Source organism: Sinocyclocheilus grahami, unplaced genomic scaffold, assembly GCF_001515645.1.
Source record: "Sinocyclocheilus grahami isolate Dianchi unplaced genomic scaffold, SAMN03320097.WGS_v1.1 scaffold288.1, whole genome shotgun sequence".
Classification (NCBI taxonomy): Eukaryota; Metazoa; Chordata; class Actinopteri; order Cypriniformes; family Cyprinidae; genus Sinocyclocheilus; species Sinocyclocheilus grahami.
In genome coordinates, this window is record NW_015505467.1 from 1089725 (window position 1) to 1095724 (window position 6000).

At 34.7% G+C, this 6000-nt stretch overlaps 1 protein-coding gene across 2 annotated transcripts in view; it reads left to right on the top strand.

The window, feature by feature from the left end:
- Positions 1-6000, top strand: part of fbxw7 (F-box and WD repeat domain containing 7) — a 204788-nt gene that overhangs the window by 93999 nt on the left and 104789 nt on the right. The window lies entirely within an intron of this gene.

Sequence of the window (6000 nt, forward strand, 5' to 3'; positions counted from 1 at the left end):
TCTTTTGAGACTTGATTTTATCGAGTGATTAAGGAAAGCTACAACTGTGTCATAGCCCAGACATTAGGTACCTGATTATTGCAAGGAATATTCTTTCAAATAAAGGTTGGTTTGATAATATGGAAAATATTGGCATGCATTGAATGTGTTCAGGAGTATCTGGATTAATTTAAAACGAAATTTCTCCTATAGTTCTGACGTTCTATGATCACTTGGGTGATGGAAGTTCTTTGTTAAAGCAGATACTTTTTTTTTTGTCAGCCGGACCCCTTTAACAACATATTTTCTTAAAGTTACCCCCTTGAGATTTTAAGTTAGTATTTTGATAATATAACAACACATTTGCATGTTCACGGTTAACGAGTTACCTGACGTGCAAGTAAAGAAATTAGATATTTAAACTAAGTAAGTGTTTTATGATGATTATTTTTATTTCGAAAATTTATTTAAAAAAATTACATTATTTTTTTAATTGTTTATAGAACAGTGGTGTACAATTTGGTCAAAATTACGATTTTGTCATTATGCATTTTGAATTGTAATATAAACATTTATACTCAATAAAAAATGTTTTTAAATCTCATTATAAAAAAATGAGGACAGAAATATATTACTGTGATACTACGCTCAATTTAGTTTTTGGTACTACAATTTGAGACTATAATATAGATAAAAAATACAATTTAATTAAAATATTCATCATTAATAGATTTTATTTTACACTGTATTACTAAACTAATATCTCTTAGATTCTTCATTTTCACATATTAAACGCTCAAGTTTTTATTTGTTACAATTCTGACATTGCAAGAAGTGCTGAAACTTAGGGCTGCACAATTAATCAAATTTCTAACCGCGATTACAATTATGGATGCCACAATTACGTAATCGTTCAAAGCGGCAATCAATCGTTCAAAGTCCACTTATGTTATTCTGTGTGCTTACGATGCTTTTTTTTCCTTTCTACATGTTATCTTAAGGGGTTTTCTATTGTTTTAATTTTAGTTTTAGTATAACACTATAATTTATATTTTTACTTTTTTTTATAATTTAAAGAAGAAACCAATCCGATGTAAAGTTGACATTTGAGGCTTGTTTATTTTCATATAAAAATACGGCATGCAGTTGCATCAAACAATGGTATAAACATCATTCAATGTAAATTGTGATAATCGTAATTAATAATCGCAATTACAATTTCAAGACAATAATCGACAATTATGATTTTTGTCAATCGTGCAGCCCTACTGAAATTTATTTCTGAAAGAAATGTGGAAGTTTTTTGCATGTGAAAAATGTATCCTGGTGCGCATTGCTTTTTACTTTGATAATCGCATTTACAGTTTTCTCTTTTCTTTTATTACATTTTTTTTAAAATGTGCAGCCCTTTTAATTTATTTTCATTTTACCTTTTTATGATTTTAATAAATTATTAGTTTTCTATTTGAGGAAACCTGAGTTAAAGAAATAGTTACCTAAAATTAATAATGTTGTAATTTACTCACACACATGTCATTCCAAATATCATCTGCACACAAGTTTGTATTTTCTTTGGGGTTTTTGTGGAAAGAGTTTGCAGATCTGGTCTGGGCCTGTCCATGTCTGAGGGTTCAAACAGCAGGCTTGTATTCTGCTGCAAAATGCCTGTTATTACTTGCCATTGACCTCAAAAGGAAAGCCTTTGAGCTTTATTTAACTGGACTGGCTGTTCATACAGCGGGTAAAATAAGTATCGAGTACGTCACAATTTTTCTCAGTAAATATATTTCGAAAAAGGTGCTGTTGACATTTAATTTTAACCAGATGTCAGTAACAATCCAAGTAATCTATACATACAAAGAAAGCAAAACAAATATGTTCAGAAATTAAGTTCTGTGTAATAAAGTGGAATGACCCAGGGAAGAAGTATTGAACACATGAAGAAAGAGAGGTGCAAAAAGGTATCGAGAGCCAAGACACCAGCTGAAATCTATCGGTAATTAGAAAGCAATCCTGCCCACAGTCAGTGGAAATTAATATTAGTTGGTTCAGTCAAAACTGATGGCCTCTAAAAAGGTGTCTCATGACCAATGTGTCACATAAGAAACATTTCATGATGGGTAAAAGCAAAGAGCTCTCAAGACCTTTGCAACCTTATTGTTGCAAAACATTGATGGCATTGGTTACAGAAGGATTTCTAGGTTTATCAGCCGCAGTGGTGGATCATTAAATGTAAACATCAGAGGCCATAGACGTTCACACCATTAATGTGTGTGTGTGTTTTTTGGCAAGCCATGTGGTACCCATAAGCAGTTTCTTTCAAATGTTGTGTATTGGTCAGCTTGAATCAAAAAAGAGAGATTGGATCTGTTTTTGAGCAAAGAGGAAATACAAATGAGCGGAGATGGAGAAGAGCGAGGGGAGGGAATGCAAGAGCGCACAGACCCTCCTCATCCTCATGATGTCGACACACTTGTCGACGCACTGACAGAAGACGACCTGCGAATCTTTTACCATTTCTGTCTGAATCTCTCTGAGCTGCCATGGGGAATCGCAGTATGAAGAAGGTTGCACTGGTACTGGTGAGTGAATCTCCAGAGAACATCTTATCACATCTGTGTGTGGAGAGCGTCTCATCCGCCTTTTGAAGCCACTGTGTGTTTTGGATGAGAACACGGTGTTTATCTGATTGAGGCAGCCACAGCAGGGCTGAAGTTCACAGAACAGTGATGTGTGGAGTGTGCCTTTTCAAAAGGATGTGAATGGTTTTTTTTTTTTTTAAACCTAGTGAGCTGCCTGTCTAGTAGGGATGTGGTCAAGATGGTTGATTAGTTGACCTTGCTAAATTTTAGATTTAGATAATTTTTTTAAATTAACAGTAGTGATTTAAGTAGCCTGTTGACTGTGTGTTGTGCTTCAGTTGGTAGTAGAATGGTTTTCAAACTGGTCTCTGGGCACACCGGGGTCCGTAAGAGGGTGCTAGGGGTCCACCGAAATGTTTGGAAAGAAAATGTGTAAATGATTAAATATATAAAGACTATTTTAGTACACTGTAAAAAAAATCCAACTTGCAAAGTAGTTTGAACAAAGATTTAGTAGGAGTCGTCTATTATAATGTGTGAATTGAACAAGATGTTTTAACAAGTTGTTTTGTTGACCTTACTTGTATACTCAAGTATGTTCAAGACTTGTCCTAATGTTCTTCCAGCTTTCTGAATAGAGTCATCTGAACAAACAGTTTTACGTTGCACAGTGTTGTGCAAGTTTCCAACCTGCATTGCAGCTTAAAAAAAATTATACAAAATATATTTTAAAAAGAGAATCACTTCACATTTTACTGGCTCAATTTAGGCTGCTGTCACTGTTAGTATGCCGTCTAATTGGTTCAGAGTTCATATTACTGAATTAACATTTGTTCATCACCATGTTTGAGATTTGTTGAGCTACAGAATATTTTGTGTTGCTCATTGCAACTATTCGATTTAAATTATTTGGATTTTAAATGTATATCAGGGTAATATGTTTGCCTCTAGCTTTTAAGTGGCTAATAATACCCATTTCATTTAGTTGGCTTTAGGGTTGGACCGATATGTGTTTTTCAGGGCCAATGCCGATAACGATTATTATAGCTCAACCGATTTATATATCTTGTGTAAAAATGAAAATTAGTGTCAAAATTAAGAATAACAAAGGCTCTGACAAAAACTTTCTTTAAATGCTTTTAAATTATTTCATCAGCAAATTAGTTTTGAGAATGGCTGATACGATAAAATAAATGGTTAATATTGACTTCGATAATTGGCCAGGCCAAAAATCAGTCAACCCGTAATTGGCTTTGAAAATCAAGCAAAGGTGAAAATACGGTTTGTATCTCCTTGCATTGGTAAATGTTGAGCAATCTTTGGTTGCCTTGGCAATAATTTTGTATTATTTTTTTAATTCATGTTAATTTAATTTAAGTATGTCTTTAGCTTATGCTTTTTGTTTTTGAGCATCTTACATTATGAGTGTTATGGCATTATTATGGCAAGTTGAAAGTAGTTTGAAAACTTAAAAACATTTTTTTTTAAACCACTATGTCCTGCTTTGTTGTGGTCTGTCCAGCTGTTATTTAATGAGTCCCCCCAAACCAAGGCTTCTTTTAAAGGAGATTAGTTGACTAGTGAACCCCACTGACCAGTCAGGAAAAAAAAGAAAAAAAAAAGAAGCCATTTGGAGTAATTTAGAAAAAAAAAAAAAAAAAACAACAACTCTTTGCCAGCTCTTATGGTCTAGTCAGTGTAACTTGGACTCAATAGTACAGAGCGCATCTGTGGCTAGTCTCCTAATCCTCTTGGCTAATCAAGATTTCATTAAGAACTTGAACAGGAAATGCTGAACCTTTGTAAATGAGGCCGTTCTAAAATTTTTCCTTGAGGAAATGTTGTTCCTCCGTGTTTTTTCTGGTGGTTATGCATTCAGAGCTTTCTGTAGTATGCTAATGTTGGGCTCTTGAAAAGGCTGTGATAGAAATAACAGTGGGTTTTAATGCCAAATTAGTATTCAAAAGCAACATCCTGTAACTGATAGTGTTTGTGTTAAGCTCAGTAATGATTGAATTCCCTCATGCAGTGTAAGACAACAGAATAAAGAACTGAAACTGAGTAGAGTGCAGCACTTTCTAATCTGACGTCAATCTCAGAAGTCAGAGTCTTGACCTCAAGGTTGATTTAGCAGGACTGAAGAAATGAACGTGGAAGCAGTTCCATATAAACAAACATGTAATGGTAGAAGGTGAAACCTGACTACTTACCTTTTAAGCAAGAAAAATGTTTCCTTGTAATGTACCTTTCCTGTTTCATAACATTTTTAAAGATTCCTAGTAGATTTCCTGATTAAAAGTGGATTGCCACTTCGAAAGACTGAAGAATTGTAAAGACTTTTTTTACTATTTAAAGTACTGTGTAAATTCATAACTAGTCGATTGTGAAAATAGATTCGAATTAGATGACATTATCCACATTTGATTAAAACATTCAAAAAAAGAAAAAAAAAAAACACAATTTGAATAATCATTTGTTTTTAATGAAAGTAATTTTGCTGTCAAACACTAGAAAACTAGTAAGAAAAAAAAGATTGGCTGTCTTTAACTTAATTGCGTTATCTGCATAACCAACTCACACTGTATAAAGGTACCAGGATTTGTTTTGGTAGGTGCATGTTACTGTTTTTCACCCTTTTTTAGTTAAGAAAAAAAAAACGTTGTGAAAGCTTGTCTTTGCATTTTGCATATCGCTTAGCAGCTTAGAAAATGTTTCTGAGCACCTGTGTGGAAATGATTGTTTGGCACCTGAGACAGAAGTAGACAGGCTCCCAAATTAAACACTTTATTATGCCTGACAATGATAAAAGAATTTACTAACCAAAGTACATTTTGAAGATGTTTTATTGTAATTTTTCACATTACTATTTTGCGTTTTCTTTAAAGGGGTCATATGATGCGATTTCAATTTTTCCTTTCTCTTTGGAGTGTTACAAGCTCTTGGTACATAAAGAAGATTTGTAAAGTTGCAAAGACTAAAGTCTCAAATCCAAAGAGATATTCTTTATAAAAGTTAAGAGTCAGCCACACCTACCTAAAACGGCTCGCTCTAACATGCCCCAACATACCTACGTCACTCTGTGGGAAGATTTGCATAACGCCGCCCAAATGTTCACACAAAGAAAGAAGGCGTAACTTTTATTCTCGCTGTAGTATTGTTGTTTCCGCCGCAATGTCGTAAAGAAGCTGTTTGCTTCGTTGTGAAAGCGAAACTACTTTGTTTGGTCTTCCAAAAGAGGACGATATCTGCTTCATCATGCCTGGAGCTTATCCATGCTGGTCGCTGAAGAAATACTACAACTTTGCGCTGTGGATCGCCGGATCGGCTTTCACCGTGGACGAAGCCCGGGGTCATCACATGTGCTTGCCGCTCCTTCGTCGGATCCGCCGGCTGCGCCGTTCTCGACCCCGCCGCCTCTGCTCACTCTAGCCCGGCCTCA